At 34.4% G+C, this 18102-nt stretch overlaps 1 long non-coding RNA gene across 1 annotated transcript in view; it reads right to left on the bottom strand.

The window, feature by feature from the left end:
• Nucleotides 1-18102, bottom strand: part of LOC150098988 (uncharacterized) — a 188820-nt gene that overhangs the window by 12279 nt on the left and 158439 nt on the right. Inside the window, exon 3 of the long non-coding RNA XR_016549443.1 lies at nucleotides 11943-12176. This is a non-coding gene — a long non-coding RNA (uncharacterized LOC150098988). The remainder of the gene's footprint in view (nucleotides 1-11942; nucleotides 12177-18102) is intronic.

Below are 18102 nucleotides of genomic sequence, written 5' to 3'. Positions count from 1 at the left end.
CTCTTGATATCTTTCGTATTTTTATCTTTCCCTAGCTTTTGCTCTCTTTATCTGAATATTTTCGTTTTTCTTCAGTCTGTCCCTATCTTTCTGACTCTAAAAACTCTTTCTCTCTCCCTCTCTCTTTTACACACACACACACACACACACACACACACACACACACACACACACACACACACACACACACACACACACACACACACACACACACACACACACACACACACACATTCTCTATGAAACTCTTTATCTATATGTCATTCTCTGTGAATAGCTTTATCTCTCCCACTTTCTTTCAATGAATCTCTCTCTCTCTCTCTCTCTCTCTCGTTTCAGAAAATAAACTACAAACATGTTTATTCTCTCTTTCTCTTACCTTCCCTCCATATCTTCTTCTTTATTACATTAGATTTCGATTTATCTCTAATAATTTCCTATCAGTATGTTTCCTTTCTGTATCTGTTTCTTTCTTTCTTTGTTTTTTTTGTATCTGGTGCTTATGACCCTCCCCCCAGGAAGAAATGAAGGACTTTTTTTGAGTCGTTAGAGAAGGCAGCTGACACAATGAAAAAGGAAAAGTTGGCCCTTGTTGGAGATCTAAACAGCAAAATAGGAGACTATCAGACATGTAGAAATGTTTGGGAATATTTGGGAAAAAGTGCAAAGGTAATAATAACGATTGGAGCAGACAGAGCTCTGATAGTACCCATCTATAAAAAGAGAAATAAAACTGAGTTTGAGAGGAAATGCCTGCTGTATTTCTGTTCATGACATGGATTAATTATTACAAACACCATGCGCCAACATAAAAATGAGCACAAATTCACATGGAGAGAAGATACAACAAATAAGAAACGTCTCATGACCAAGGGGTATACAGATAACTTGAAACGGAAATACGAAGTAATTTCTATTTAGTTTTCAGCAGTATAAAATTGAATTTCATATTGAAAAGAAGAATAAATAAGAAAGTCTGAAAATGAATCAAAATTGAGAAGCTTTCAGAGGTGAACTGAAATACACAAACATCATCGAAGAAAAAATGAAACATTTGAGAACAGGAACCAAACCTTGGAGATTCAGTGACAAATGCTGAAGAAAATTGATTGATTCAGCCAAAGATGCATGTGGCGAGCTTGTCTATAAGGATAAAAAAAATCCTAACTCCATGGTCGACTCAGGAAGTTAAAGAGGCAGTGAAGGAAAAGAAAAAAGCATATTAAACGTTCCTGGCAAATAAGTCAGCTTGTACTCTTAAAGAATACAGAGACAAATGTAAGAAAGCTAAACACTGTGTGAAACTGGCTAAACAAAAGTCATTTGAAGACTTTGCCAAGAACATAGAAAATAAATATCAAAAAGGTGGTAAGATATTCTTGAGATTGTTGAAGAAACTCGGAAATGGAGGAAAAAGTGCTGTAAAAAGAATTAAAGATGACAAAGTGACAATGAAAACTAAAAATAAAGATATTCTACATATCTGAAGTAATTACTTTGAAAGACTTCTAAATGAAACAAGCAGTGATGACAACACAGTGGTAAAAAACACTGACCAGGCATGCAGTCAGGAATACATATCCATACTTGAAGGAAAAAGCCTGAAATGTGGAAAGGCAGCAGGAATAGATTCAGAAGGCCTGGACAGATGGTAAAATTCAAGATGATTGGAGCAGAGCTCTCAGAGTACCCATATATAAAAAGAGAAATAAAACTGAATGTGAGAATTACAGAGGTATCTAGCGACTGAGTGTTCCTGGTAAGATTTGTGCAAGTAACTTGAGAAATTGCTAAGAATAATTGTGGAAGGGAAGCTTGGTGAAGAACGAGCTGGATTCAGGCCAAATAGAGGCTGTCAGGATCAGACCTTCACTTTACGACAAATAGTCGAGAAAGCATGGGAATATAACAAAGATCTGTATTTAAGTTTTGTCGATTTGGAAAAGGCATATGACAAGATGCCAAGAGAGAAGCTATTCAATACGCTACAGTTATATGGTGTGAATGGGACATTATATCAAGTAATACTTCGTCTTTATTTGAGTTGTAAGTCAGCAGTTAGAATTGAAGGAAGTACAGGAAGATGGTTTAATGTTAAATCTGGTGTGAGACAAGGATGAACATTATTCCCCTCTATTATTCATTATCTATATGGATCACACATTATGAAGGAAAGTGGTATTAAACATGATATCAAAATTGGAGATGTTAAAGTCAGCTCTTTGCTTTATGCATACGATGTTATACTTCTAAATAAATCCGCTACAAGTCTGCAAGATTCTCTGACTAAATTGAATAACTGTTGTAATAGATATGGTATGAAGGTCAGCAATAAAAAGACAAAGACAATGAAAATAGGCAGAATCATTGAAAATGTCAACTCTGTTGTGAATGGAGACCCTGTGGAACAAGTAAAACATTTCAGCTACTTAGGCACGATTTTTAGTGAAGATGGTAAATTAAATATAGAAATAGACAACAGAATCAGCAAAGCTGGTATGGTAGGAAGTAACTGAATAAATTTATATGGAATAAGAGTGAAATTAGCCAAAACACTAAATTAGCTGTATACAAGACAGTGTTCAAACCAATTTTAACTTATGGATCTGAGAGCTGGGTTAGAAGTAAAACACTTGACCAAAGACTAAAGACCGCAGATATGAGAGTCCTGAGAAAAGTTAGGGGTGTGAACAGATGACATCGATGGCAGTATCGTATTAAAAACGAGAATGTTAGGAAAGAACTTGAGATCGTTAGCATCCCAAAATGTGTTAGCAGAGTTAATCTCAGATGATATGGTCACTTAAACAGAATGGGGGAGGAAAGATTAGCAAAACAAGTGTTCTCTGCCAGGTTGGCAGCAAAACGACCCAGAGGAAGACCAAGATATAGGTTGATTGATACGGTGAAAAGTGCCTTAGAAGACAGAAATATAAGGTCTGATAATGCAAGAGTGCTAAAAAGTAACAGATTGATTTACAGGAAAATTGTCAATAGCAAGTTGGTAATCATGTAATTTATTCATGTAGTACTCTCGTAATGTCCCTGTACATCCCTTGAGGGTACATGTTTAGAGTTAGATGATGATCTTTTTTTCTTTCTGTCTTTCATTATGCCTTCTCTTTCTATCTCTTTCATGTATGTTGTATGTATGTATCTTTCTCTGGCTATCTTTATCACTAGCTGTTTTTCTTAGTATCTTCCACTTTCTTTCATAATACTTCTTCTCCGAATGTTTCCCTGGACCTGTCTTTATTTCTCTACGGAGTGTCATCATTCTCTCCGCTTCTGTTTATTTATCAAATTTTGTTGTAGTTCACTTTCATCCTCGCATTCCTTCTTATTAATTTTGTCTTTCAATGTGGTCATCTCATTCCTCTTTCGCCTTGAACAAAGAGATGAATGCTTTTTTGTGTGATTTTATCTCCCCTCTTAATATCTTTTTCATTCATTCCCTCGTTTTTCTGTCCGTCTCATTCTGAAATCTGCAATATTTCAGAATAATTTTTCGAGGTGGGGAGGTCGATATTTCTCAATCTTATATTAATGTGGGTATAGCCATTTCTTTGTAGAATAATATTTGTTTCTCTTCTTAGTTTTCATGTATTTTTGAAACTTTTACCAACAAATAACAAAATATCGATTACAGAAAAGACAAATATTAAAAAAGATGAATAGATATATAAACTATTACCAAAGAAGATGAACGGAAAAAAATATATAAAAATTATTAACCAAGCAGATAATGAAATGTTAGGTAATAAAACATCAAGGAAAATGGTTTGAAAATTTAGTATAAAGACATTGAAAAAAATATATTTTAAAAAATTATGAATGACTACAGCAAAAGAAAAACGCGACAGCAAAGTGTATAATGATAGAAAAATATACACAAAAAATTAGGAATCTTCGTACAGATATTATCATTAATAATGAAGATAACTACGGTAAAGTCAGATATCATAAATAAACGTCGATAGACTGAATACCATACGCAATTATGCTCCAAAAGTTTTAAAAACAACCAAAGTAGAAGTAAATACTGAAAGAGATCCACTTGATATGGAAGAACTTCGTAATGTGCTGAACCAAATTTAAATATATATATAATTATTAAGTATTAATTAATAAGTATTAATTGTTTGCATACTTGGGATTAGGAGTTAAAATAACCAAGTTTATAAAATTACTTGGTTATCCTAATATACAATATCCTCAAGTTAAAACATTTATTACATCTATATCTCCTCCAGAGATTTTTATTAAAAATAAAAACACCTTGTTGCAACTTCTATAGGTAAAGGTGATAAGGCTCCGTATTACTAAAACCTTGGTATATATATTTAGGGTCTAGCTACTCACTGAGAAAACCTCAAAAAAGGTTGAAACCGGCCTGGCTAGTGACCCCACCCATGCATTGCAGTATACATCTTCTAGTGAGATGTGCTTTACATTATGGGAAAATACTAAGAATAGTGATCAGAGCTTTATCCACCTTTACAATGAGTTGCCCTGGTGTTGGAACATCTTTAGACTTGAACTTTTTTCAGGCGCAAACTTAATTGTTTGCATATTGGGATTAGGAGTTAAAATAACCAAATTTATAAAATTACTTGGTTATCCTAATATCCTAATATACAATATCCCCAAGTTAAAAAATTTATTACATATTACATATATATAGAGAGAGAGAGTTATAGCTGTATGGTAAAAATAGAACAAACTTTGGTATGAAAATTTGTAAACTTAAGTCCATTCCTTCAAAATGCTTAAATCCTCTGTCTTATGAATGGTGTATATAATAGCTTTTATTAGTAAATTCCAAGTTCATATGAAGTAGTTCTTGGTATTAGTGACATAGTGCGACTATTTAGAATGCAACATTCCATTTAATAATGAAGCTGACATACACAAATAGATTTCAAACATATCTGAACAAGAAATATATTTTGAAAAAGAATAAACCTAACCTGAACTTTCTGAATTTGCTAGAAGAATGTGTGCAGCAAACTTAATCAGAATGGGAGAGGAAAGATTTTGTATTTTTTTCTTTCTTTCTCATTGCTTAAGCATGAATGGTTGTTAACCCATGTAAGATTGTTGATAGGAAGAAATAAGCCGTAGAAATTTAAAACGGTGACATTTTAAGAGCAATTGTGATTCCGAAACTAAACAGCTAAAAATGCATGCAATTGCTGTAACTTTCAAACATTTTGGCAAGTCGGCCAGATGGTCAATTTCTTGGAATTCCTCCAAGCAGATGCTTTGAATTTGATGAGTCCGTACGAATTAGGATAGAAAGAATGAACCAATGCATGACAAACCTATAATATAAGTATCATTAATTAATAATATTGATTAGGAATGTAAAGTGCGTGTATGTGATTTGTCTCTTTAGCTAAAGACTCGAATTTCCGGGAGTTAAAACCCTGCTACTACCAACGTGTAAGTCGAACTAACTTTTCAGCTGAAAAACTTTTATAAAAAAGGTCGGGAACTCCCACATAAGGCGATAACCATCATAAAGACATTCACAATTCAGCCTTCAGCGGGGAGTGCAAACGTTTCATTCTACTAACCAGGCGCGAGAGCTTTCGCTTTGCCAAATATTCCTAACTTCACATTCGCCGGTTTTTATAACAATTAAAAATAAATAAATTCTTCAAGCTTTTTATAGCCATTCAGATAGAAATAATTTCATAATAAAACTTATAATTTTTTATAATAAAAAAATACAACGCAAGTCACTCTGTGTCATTTATGTTATTTATTCTCTCTTCGGTAAAATCATCAGAGCCATTGTTTTCTTTTGTGGCATTGCTGTTATTGTTTCTGCCTTCCTTCTCGGCTCCTCATCTTCCTCTTGAAATTGTGGCAATTCTTCGAAGTACTGTTTTAAGAGAACTGATCTTTTAAGTAATTATACTGATGGCCAAAAATTTGCTTTTTTGCATATCTAAAAGTTATAAACAGCGAAACTCAAACTAAGGACAGATAATCGGTAAAAATTAATTAGTTCAACTAGTGAATACCTGTCATATTACAGCGCTGATTCCGACTTGAAGGCTAATTTAAGTATGCGCTTCGCTTCGTCTCCCCCATACCCCCACATATACAACTGCGCTGATTTAAATCTTCTACAAACTTCTCTTATCGTCATTGTGATTGTCATTCTTATTTTTGGTTAAATTAATTGTCTTCAAGTAGCTCTTCAGTTGTCGTTGCTAAGATTAAGAAATGCGCAACGTAATTTTGTGACTGTGATGATGTCAGCGCACTTCTTATCCCAACAACATTACCCAAGACGAAAAATCTTAGCTATACATTTTGATTTCATTTGACATTCCTTTAATCTTTCCACTCTTCTTTGTATTCTGATGTATTCTATTATACAAATAGACGCAACCGATCACCAGAAAGAATTCCCAGCGGAATTCTTTCTAGTGATTTGAGGCCAATGCATTACGTCTATTAAGTGTGTGTGTGTGGCTAACAACCCAGGACAGAAAAACTTTCCACCTCCGTATGAGACTGGCCAACTCAACTTTAATTAAATTCTCTAAAAAAAAAAAGTTCGCTTTCTCCTAGACATAACCAAGGAAAAGCGGTCTTAGGCGTACTTAAAAGTTTCATAATAAAAGTTTTCTTTTCAGAATCTGGTTTATGGAACTACTTGTCTGGGGAATATTTAATGATACAAATACAGTGACTGTAAGATCAAAGATTTAACCGATGCTTACGTAAATAAATACAATGGAAGGGAAGCGAAGAAGACGTAACAGAATGGTATAATATAATAACTAAACTAAACACAGTAGCAAGTAAAAGTCTAGGAAAGACCAAAGAAATTAATTTAAAGAATTAAATAAAATTTTAAAGATTAGAAGATATTTTGGGAGTTCATGTCCCTCATCATCGGTCTTTATAGTATAAAAGAGTGCTGACGGTCAACAAGTAATGAGAGGGGAAGAGATCAAAAGGTAGAATATGACAGTAGGGTTATAAAAGAGGCCTCATTCGACCAATTTAGCTATATAATCGTGAGGTTGTGGCTAAAAGGTCCTTAGACTCACTCTCTCACCTGTTCTAAAAAAATGCTAAAAATGAACACTGAACATAAATTATCCAAAAGAAATAAACAAAAGAGACAAAACGATCGAGAAGTCAATGTAATAACGATTGATTAGAAAACCAAATGAACAGAAAAAAAAAAGGGGGAAGAACCTGACCCGAGTGGTACCGCTCTCAAGGAGCTGATAAATCGCCTCGATGTTAGGCTTCGCAGCTCGGGTTTAATCAAGTCAATCCCCTCCTGTTTGTGAACTATAAAACCAAAGAATTATTTTATAAAAATAGACACGATTTAATTTGCCCCTGTGTCATGAAACAGATAATAGGTGGCTTGCACCATTCGCTGAAGAACCTTCCATCCCCTAGCGGGTATCTCTCTTATGCCAAGCACCCAGGCAAGTAAAAATAAAACTGAGGACTCTCGCGTATATTCTGTTTTCGTCCCTTATCTGGGATTTTTTTCTCACTTTCCAGATATGGTACTTCAGCACATTTACTAGGAATATTGGGAAATTTTGCGGTAATTTTGTAACAAGTGGCGGGAACTGTACATACATGACCTCCGCAAAGGTCAGCATTAGGATGCCTACTACGTTACTGATTCTTCGTCAGATCTGCTGAGCTGGGGGGACAGAAGTAGAAAAAGTGTCCCACCGTTTAAAAGTTCTGGCAACCATCACAAAACGGATCGCACGGTCTGGGTCTGTATCGCGACTTTACCCACTTCACTGGAAGATGTCTAAAGGCTATCCAACAGGTCAAGTCCCGGTGAAATGGTTGTCCCCAACTATTTTTGATATTGTTGAATAATACCTCTGCATTGGTTCCCAGATGCGGAGTGTCATATCTAGAAAGCTGAAAAAAAAAAATCCCGGTTATAATCTTTGAGATTTTAATTGAAGAACGTTTATACTAAGATTAGAAGATGAAATAGAAGACAGTGCTAAATAATTAGTGCTTTTTTTTTTTTTTTTTTTTTGGCTGGATGAAGCAAGAATGCTTTTCATATTCCCCTTTATCTATAGAAGAAAACGTATGTATTGAACTATAAGCTCTGGTGTTGGCGGGGTAATAGCAATAGCCGAGCCTCAGTTAAAACTTCATTGGCTACAGCATTGCCATCCACTACCCTCTGGAGTTACTGGATCACATTGGATCTTAATATTCCCTTTCTGGAATATTTAACAATGGAAGTCTTAATAATCCGTTGAAAATAAATAAAAAATGGTGTATTACTAGGAGAAGATAATTTAGGCAAAATATAAATTGGTTAAATAGAAATAGGTTAAGGAAAATAGTTTAAATAGAAGGTTTCATAAGTTAAACAAAAATAGGCCAAAAAGCCACAAAATTAATAGTAATTCCTATTCATAACATTCTAAGAAATATTATACACATATATGAAAAAAAAATGAAATACGAATATGATTGAACCATCGTCTCGGAACGAAACAGACCAATGATTCCTACTGGAACTCTTTAATATTTCTATCAATACAATAATGGAAATGGAATAGAAAGAACAATCGAGATATTAAACTATCCTCTTATGTGAATTTAAACACTCCTTTTGGCTGATGATCCGATGGTAATTGCAGATGTTGAATACATTCTTAAGTTTATTCTCAAACTAAAGGACATTAAAAAAATTAAAAATCTCCGACAGAACTAAAGATTTGACTTAAGATATTCAAATCTTGGACTGAAATGTGAACAGGAGTGTAGTTTAAATTTTTTTATTCAATAATAATAATAATAATAATAATAGTAATATATGATTATTGTTGGGGGGGGTCGCCTACGCCGAATATTATTCGTACATTCTTTCTCTCTGTGTGTGTGTGTTTCTTCCTCGTTCTGCACGGCGAAAACAAATACAACTTTAATGAACTTCGTCGGGGCATGAATAAGATTATCGGAAGAGACCGCACGCACTGCTGCCAGGTGAGAACCCATCCCTAAGGGCAGCTAGAGAAGATTTGCAGTAAAATATTCAAAAGTTTAACTGAAACTCCACAGAAATCTTTTTAATTATTAAAACGCACTGCACTTTTTTTTTCGATCACCGAAGCATAATAGAACGCCGTTATACATTTCCAACGATGTATACAGAAGAATTGAATTCTCCTAACAACCCTGCTCTCTCTTCTAAGATGTGGTGTGAATTGTTTTCTCATGGAAATGTGGATCGGTTGATACAGACACCGCCTTTCAAAATTAAATAGCATTAACTTCCCACGTCTTGAATGTTTAATAGGAAAATAGGTAGAAATGAACCCAAGTTATTAGAGCAATAACTACTTGCCAATATGGATTATTATTTATTTCAATTGCACCTCATTAAACACCAAATGTAATTATTTTCCTACTTGTGCGCACGAACAGTTGAACGACATTGTGGTTGCCACATAATAATAATATGTCGATATTTAATTGTAATAGGTGTGAATTCTAATTTAAGAAATATACATAATAGTTTGAGAAGTCTTTTGCAATTTCTATTTATTTTTATAAAAGTTTTAAATCCAAATTAAATCAATATTTATGTTTCTTATATGTTATTGTTTGTTTTAGAAATTTAGGAAAATTAAATATTACGTAGTGAAATCTTTGAAACATTTGGTCAACTATAATAAATTTGGTTTAATATAATAAATTTATTCAAGTGTAAGCAAACAAAGTTTGCGCTTGAAGTATCTTCAGGACTGAGGCACCTCGTGGTAAAGGTGGACCAAGCTCTCATCACTCCTTGTCTTAGTATCTCCCATAATGCAAAGCACATCTCCTTGCGGACATGTATATATCTGCTATGCGTTAAGGGAAGGCTACTACCCAGACCGGTTTCGACCTTTATTGAAGTCTCGTCAGTGGGAGCCAGGCCCAGAGGTGGTGATACTAAGCTGGAAACAATGGAGAGGTCATATTTACCTATATGAAGATACTTCAGGCGCAAACTTTGTTTGCTTACACTTGAATAAAGGATTAAACCAAATTTATTATAGTCTAACCAAGTGGAAAAAACTTCCAACAACAAAGAACATACTAGTAGCAGAGTTATGAAGGTATTTTGTGTTTTTTCTTGTGATTATATCAGTTGCTTTAATATCATTTTTATTGTTTTAGGTGTTTATCAGAACTTTCCAGACCTCCCCCAGTACCTTTTCTCTTCTCCCCCCTCCTCTCTATCTATATTTTTTCGTCTCTTCTCTCTCTCCTGTTTCTCTTCTGTTTATTCTTTCATTCTGTTTCTTTTTCACTCTATCTATCTATCTATCTATCTATCTATCTATCTTCGTCTCCTCTCTCTCTCTCTCTCTCTCTCTGCTGTTTCTCTTTATTTTTTCATTCTGTTTCTTTTCTTTCTCTCTCTCTCTCTCTCTCTCTCTCTCTGGATTCCCCTACAATTTCTCTCCCTTGCTTTTTTGTGTCTCTTTTTGTTGTTTCTTTCTTTCTATTTTCTCTCTTTCACTTGTTCTTCTACTCACTAACTTTATTTCTTTTTTTTCTATTTCTTTTTCTATTTATCACTTCTTTCTTTCTTTTTGCCTTACTGCTTTGTACGCTTTCTTTCTCTCTTTCATTTCTTTTTTGTTCTGTTTTTGTCTTCCTGCTCCTCTCTCTCTCTCTCGACTCTTCTCTATTTTGCGTTTCTTTTTTGTTTCTCTTTCTTTTTATTTCTCTTTTTCCTCTGTTTCTATCTATTTTTATCTTCCTGCATCTTTCTCTCTCTCACTTTGTTTCGTTTTTTCCTCTCTTTCAATTTGCATCTCACTGTCTTCTGATTCTTCTTTCTTTCTATCTCTCGTTACTTTTTGTTTTCCCTCCCTCTCTCTCTCTCTCTGTCTCTCCCACTATACAGTGCATTGTGTACACCGTTATATGATAATCGAGGCCAAGTTGCCTAACTTGCACTTTAACATCGTCTACAGGAAGAGAGTTCTCTTTGGATGACAGAATGAACGTTTGATAAATTATTTCGACTACTGGGGATTTTCGAGATGCCCCAATGGTTTGTGTAGGCCGTGAGTAAGAGAAAGGGGGGAGGGGAAGCAAGTTAGCTTACTGGCTTTCATACACTGCTCATTTGAAACACCGCATCCCGCTGTCTGTTTTAAGTAAGTGATCTCTCCGTTAGGTGCTTTGCTCCGTAGAATTAACTAAGATTAGTTGGAGTGGTGTAGTAGAGGAGCAAAAGAGAAAACCCAGCGAACGGAGGGAGTGGTTCGGCATTCCACACACATATAAGGAGTGGCTACCGAGATGATATACACATTAAGCAGCAGTGCCCAACAGCGATGCTGCACAATGTATTAATATGGTAAGGCCGGCCTACCAGTGCTGAGAATACCATTAGATACAGCTGACTCTCTCTTTCTCTCTATCTATCTTTCCCTTATCTATCTATCTTCATATGTAGTCATTTCGTCGAAATAGAAAAGCAGAATAGTTCAAGAATACCGTATACTTACAATTTTAACCACAATCATAAGAAACATTTTCAGAAACAAAATTCAACACACGATAAACTTCAACTGAATCTTAACCTTGAAATAAATATTTAAATAATTTAAAATTATCTTTATCGGTTTATTTGATAAGTTTAAAAGAACATAGATGGTCACTTAGGATGGCAAATTAGGAGGACTCATTCATAACTAGGTAAAAGAATTTTTTTTTTTATTTCAACACTACGTACTTTCAACTTGAAAAAAAAAATAGTAAGATGTCCGTTGGCGTTAATATTATTCTCTGTAATCGAGATTGGTAGAACAAGCAGAAGACAAATAAATTAAGCTTACTACATCAATACCAAAGACGAATCTAAACATAAAAAACGCTGTTTTATAAAATCCAGTAAATAAATAAAGTACCTGTTTTGAACTGAGCTATTGTTTAGAATTTTAACGGAGCTCTGATCCAGCCTAGATACGTTAAAACACAAAGTTCTTTATATTTTGGTGATCCTTTTTAAGTTCTGGATCAAGAATGAGTTCCCTTGGTCAGTTGGGAAAAAAAATTCTTCTAGGGCTGCAAAACTCCACGAAGATGGACTGCTAGTGATGTGTGTTTCCTGAAAGTATTCGTTGATAACGATATTTTTGTTTCTAAAAACGAAATTAAAAACATATTATAAATAAAAGTAGGTTAAATATTTTCTGTTTTTTTCATCAAAATATTTTAATAATCAAGTAAAAATTATTAAGTATGAATACACCTTATTTTAAAATTCATAAGTTAAATATAAATAATTTGATAAACTAACTTGCTCATATTGGAGGAGGAGGATGAAGATTATTAATCGACAGTGAGATGCGGTGATTAATAATAATAATAATAATAATAATATCCTTGGAGGGTAATGGATGGCAATGCTGTAGCCAATGAAGTTCTAACTGAGTTTCGGCTATTGCTGTTACCCTCCTGCCATGATCAGAGCCTTAATAGCTCAATAACACCTTATCCCTACACTGTTCTCTGCAGAAAACGGGAAAGATGAAAAGCATTCTTGCTTCGCCCCTGAGCCAGTCCTTATAAGGACTATAAGAACAAAATAGATGCTGATTACTTTATCTCAACGTGTAGTATACGCCTTATATAATCCTTGTGGTTGCCGGGATAGCCCAATGCAAATCCAAGCGTCATAGGCCACTAAATGGATGCAAAGTTTCAGTTTCGCTCTGTTAAGGTTTTTGCCTTGATGGAGCAATTTGAGTCTCCGGGAAAAGTGTTCTCCGGCACGGCCTGCTGAGGGACTTTGTCGGTGAATGCTTTTCTTCAGAATACGAGTGGTTCTGCTCGGTGGTGGTGTGTGGGTGGAAGGCCAATGCTGAGATGGACGGTCTTTCGCCCACGATTGAGTGGCCTAGGGATCGTCCGAATTTTTAGAGACGGCTTTACCTTTAAATATGGCAATGCTGTAGCCAATGAAGTTGGCTACAACTGAGGCTTGGCTATTAGTGTTACCCTCCTGCCATGATCAGAGCTTTAATAGCTTAATAATATCTTATCCCTACACTGTCCTCTACAGATAACGGGGAAAATGAAAAGCATTTTTGCTTCGCCCCTTTAAGCCAGTCCTTATAAGGACTTGTTTATATTTATATAGCAAAAATATAAATAAATATAAATATTTGGAATAAACTGGTGTAGTAGAGGAGCAAAAGAGAAAACCCAGCGAACGGAGGGAGTGGTTCGTCATTCCACACACACGTAAGGAGTGGCTACTAAGAAAAAATATATTTATATAGAAAAAATATAAATATAAAGGTTAGTTATAGTTATGTGGCCCGTTGAGGGCGCTTCCGATTTGTTAATGACAGGATGAGTCCGAGTCATCACCAATGCTAAGCCAGTATGATAGTTGCTAAATGAAGACCTGAAGTGGCTTAAGAGTTATCGTGTTTGCTTCCTAATTATTTGACCACAGCATTAACACAGCATAGGTCTCTAGCCTTCCTTCCATGGGAAGATTTAAAATCAAAAAATAAAATATTTCTGAGCCAATCACATAGAGCTCTAAAATAACAAATGACTACGGATATCTTAATGATAGGTGTTAACAGAGCCGGCGCTAGGGTCTTTGTCGCCCGCATGCAATGTCTATCTAAGCGCCCCTGTAACGATCCGGGCGTGTGTGGTTCTTTAACGATAATAAAAATTTAAATTATTTGAAATTTCTTAAATAAACTTTGACAAAACAGCCACACGTTTTGTGGTAATTGTTAAAAATTAAGTTAAGGCAGGATAATTGTTAAAAACCTGAATATTCAAAAAAAATTCTCAAAAGTTAAAAGAAATTTTGATAAAGCCACTTCACTAAAGTGAATATAATGATACAGGGATTATAGCCTTCTCACCGACCCGAATCGCTAACAAAATTAAAATGAATTTTAATTTAAATTAAAATTTATTTGAACTAAAGTTTAAAATATTTTTGCATTTTACAAGTTACTAAATTCTTAGTAACTTGTAAAAAATGTTTAATAATTTTTATAAGTGGAACTATCTTTTAGGAAAATTAAAGAAACTCAAGATAGATGAGAAAATTAGAAAAGAATTCAGAAATAATAATTAGAACGTTTTATTAATATCAATATAAGTATTCAAAAAATAACATCCTTACAGAATAACAGAAAATAAATTAAATTACGTAAATATACTTGAAATTTTTTTTAAATTAAAATTTTAGGGTTTTTGATTTCATATTCACAAAGTTAGAAATAATGCTCTTAACGTCTAATTCCGCACATATATCATTTTCAGTAGCTATTAACGCCAAACTAACAAGCCTTTTTTGTGACATACTTGTTCTTAAGTAGGTTTTAATCAATTTCAACTTGGAAAAAGAACGTTCACCGCTCGCTACACTAACTGGTAAGGTTAATAGTATTCTAAAAGCAATTGAAAAGTTAGGGAAATATAAATAATTGGACACCATAAAAGTAAGAATATCGAAAGGGTTTTGAATATTAAAATAATCCTTCCGAAAAATATCCCGGAAAGCACATAACTCGTCATATAGTTCTATTGCATTTACGTCTTTATTGTCGCCGTCCTTCAAGAGAATCTCTAAATCGTCACAATTTTTTCGTAAATCTTCGTTATTAATTTGTAGTAATCTATACAAGAAATTGAAATTATCATAATATGTTTTTAGTTGTTCAAACCGTTCTATTAACGTTGCAACGTCTAGAAGTATATAAAACACATTCACTCTAAATTTATTTTCTGGCGATTGTGGCGTTTCGTCATGAAGCTCGTAGTCAAATTGTCGGACTTCCGTACCAGTTTTAAATTCTTGTTCTCCGTCCACCTCTTCACTCAGTTCTTTTGCCGTTTTAGAACTTCTTTAAAATTTGTATCTGATCAATACTCTTGTAAGAATATTTTTAAGTTTTCGATAAATTCTAAAGCAAGTGTAATGTTCATATTTTTGTCTTGAAGCATTTTACTCACAGGGTTTATTCTGTTAAGTAAATCATGCCCAGTTATAAGAGAGCAAATAAATTTGTAGTCCTTTATTTTAGCACATAATGTTTGTGCTTCATGCTGAGTTTCTTTATTAAAATTTTCATTATATAAACTTTCAAAAAGTGCATCGTAAATTTCTCCTAACTGATATCGTAAAGGGAGGATTGCATTAATTTTACTTTCCCATCGCGTTTCTGATAGCTGCTTCAATGTCAAATTTTTTAAGAACTTTAAAAGGATTGCCCAACGTTTGTAAGAGAAAAAAGAAATTGTATATTTCTTGAATAATTGCAAAGAAACTAATTGTATCTGCATTCACTTTGGCTGCATCGTTAATGATTAAATTTAGAGTATGAGCAGCACATGGCACGTAAAAAGCTCGAGGATTTTTGTTTAAAAGCAACTTTTGGAGCCCATATTTTTTCCCTTTCATATTTGCCCCGTTGTCAAACCCTTGACTTTGCACGTCTTCAGTGGAAATGTTCCATTTTCCAGTTGTTCCATTATTGTTGCACATAAACCACCTCCTGTGGAATCTGATGTATCAGGGAAAACCTAAAAAGTTTTCCCTGATCTTCACAATTCCATTGTCACAGGAAACAAAGCGAATAATAATGGTCATTTGTTCTGTTTTACTTACATCAGGTGTGCAGTCTAAAATTATGAAATAATATTTAGATTTTCGAATTGATAATAAAATTGTATTCCTGATTGCGTTACTCAAAGTTTCCATTATTTCATTTTGACTGTCTTTACTCAAATAGTGTACTCTATTATTTCGTTGTAGGGCCCTTTCAACATGATTTTCCATAACGGGATCAAACTTCGCAAACAGTTCGACTAATTTTAAAAAATTGCCGTTAATCCTTTCATATAATTTATCAGATGATCCGCGAAAAGTTAAGTTTTGGCTACCAAGGAATTTTATAATTTCAATCAAGCGTTCTAAAACACTCGTCCAATGTTTCTTTTCCATTGAGTCTCTCAATCAATAGTAGTTTTAAATTTTTATCAATTTCCTTCCATTTTAAGAAATTTTTCATGTGAGTTAAACTAGTCTCATGTCTATGCAAAGTTGTACTTACATTTCTCCAATCGTTATAACCTTCTACAAGACTACTTGATTCGGTAGGTGCGAAAGGTTTGCAACAAAAGCAAAAAACAGAATTTAAAGTTTCGGAATAAATGAGCCATGTCCTCGGCATGAGCTCACCGTTTTCCATTTTCTATTATAATACGTGTTGCCAAATTTACGACCATATGTATCTCTGGGATATATTATATTTTTCTTTTGAACAGGCCCCATTTCAATTAAAACAACTCGTAATTTTTCATCAATATTTCCCCATTCACCCGGATCTTCTAAATTTACAGAGACTAACAATGTGTTAGTTTCGTGGTCAACTACAACTAAATCTTCTAACTGTTTTTCACTTAAATTAGTTGCAATAGTACTTTCATGCAAACTGGATGATGTGCACGGTTCTTCAACTCTGTTTTCTGATGTATCGAGTTGGTTACAATCTGCATTAGAATATTTTAATATTTTAACATATTTATTAAGAGCCCCAGTTTGTTTCTTAATATCTGCTTCTTTCGCAGCATGACGTTTACAATTTTGTGCACCGGATAACTTTTTTTTTTAATTTTTGATTCCATTTCTATTTTATACCCACAAGAACTTATTACACAACACGACACAGAGACGAAATAATAGTCCGCACTGCGCTATTGTCAGTAGCCTACTGAGATGCGTACCATATGACAGGTTAACTAGCAACAAATGTTTTGTAGGAAAATGCGTTTCTGCACATAAAAACCGTTCACCATTTCCCTATAGATAGACTGTAGCAGACACAACATTCTGTAGGCAAGCATTTATCCTGCTATCGCTGCAAAATTGTAAACAGCCGGCTGATCAAAGCGGCGGCAATATACTTTTTTTTTTTAATTTTTATTCGGTGTATCCGGCCTTATTTATTTTAATATTGATCATTCTAAGAATTTTTAGTTTTCATGATAAAAATTTTTTAAAATTTAAAAATTCTTAAAAATGAACTTATGGACGGTACCCCGGCGGGGGCGCCTCCTTCGTAGCGGCGCCCACATGCACCGCATGCTCTGCATGCCCGCTTCCGCGGGCCCTGGGTGTTAAGATATGATTGGCTAAGAAACGTTCATTATAATTACAAGGGATAGATTAATGGGTAATTAAGAAAATATATTTCTTTCTTTAACGTTTGAATTAAGTCTACATTATGTTAAATTCATCCAGGAGGATTAAACTACAAATAAACCCATACTCCGAATGAAGATGCTAGCTCAAAGAAATACTAGTCAGCTAATTTAAATCAATGGCGGTTTGCCTTGAAACCTTAAGGAACAAGACAGCGAAATTTGATAGTCTTTCAATGCATCTTCCATCAGGGAACTGTAAATGCATAAAACCTTAAATATTCACAGAAGTCGCAGCCAACAAAGTGGGGGCATGAAACCGAATCTCGGAGGAGAAAATGAGCGAGGGTGGTTGATGAAGGATAATTTAAATGTTCACCTGGGTATTAGGTAACACAAGAGAAGGGAAACCCATTTTATTGCCTACAAGATTATCCGCATTGCAAGCCCACACCGTTTAGAAGTGGGACTACCGTTGCAATAATAGCAGACACTTTACCAAGAGTTACTGGTCAGCTAAATGCCGTGATCAGTTAACAGCAGCGGTCACTAGCACAAGATACGGACGACATTTACGAGTGTCTAACAACGAACTGAAACACCGATAAATTTCCTGTAATTTCATTTCCCGCAGGTCTGATGATTCTGTTGGTATAGATCATAATCCTTTTATGACCACAAGACAGATTAATAGCTTTACGCTCTGTCGAACTGAGTTATTCATGTTGCCAACAATTCATAACAGACGATATGCTCTGCTCCAAAGACAATCGTTGAACTACAATGATTTTCAAAGTAACGATTACCTTTGGTTTTTCTCTTCTACGCAACAATACTTTTTTTTTCATTGTTTGGTTTTTGTCGTAAGAATGAACCAATCATTCT

This window comes from Typopeltis vanoorti, chromosome 15 (assembly GCF_054136105.1).
Source record: "Typopeltis vanoorti isolate ZY-2024b chromosome 15, IOZ_Tvanoo_1.0, whole genome shotgun sequence".
NCBI classification, from domain to species: Eukaryota; Metazoa; Arthropoda; class Arachnida; order Uropygi; family Thelyphonidae; genus Typopeltis; species Typopeltis vanoorti.
Note: the sequence above shows the minus strand (reverse complement) of the source record. Positions and strands in the feature narration are given on the sequence as shown.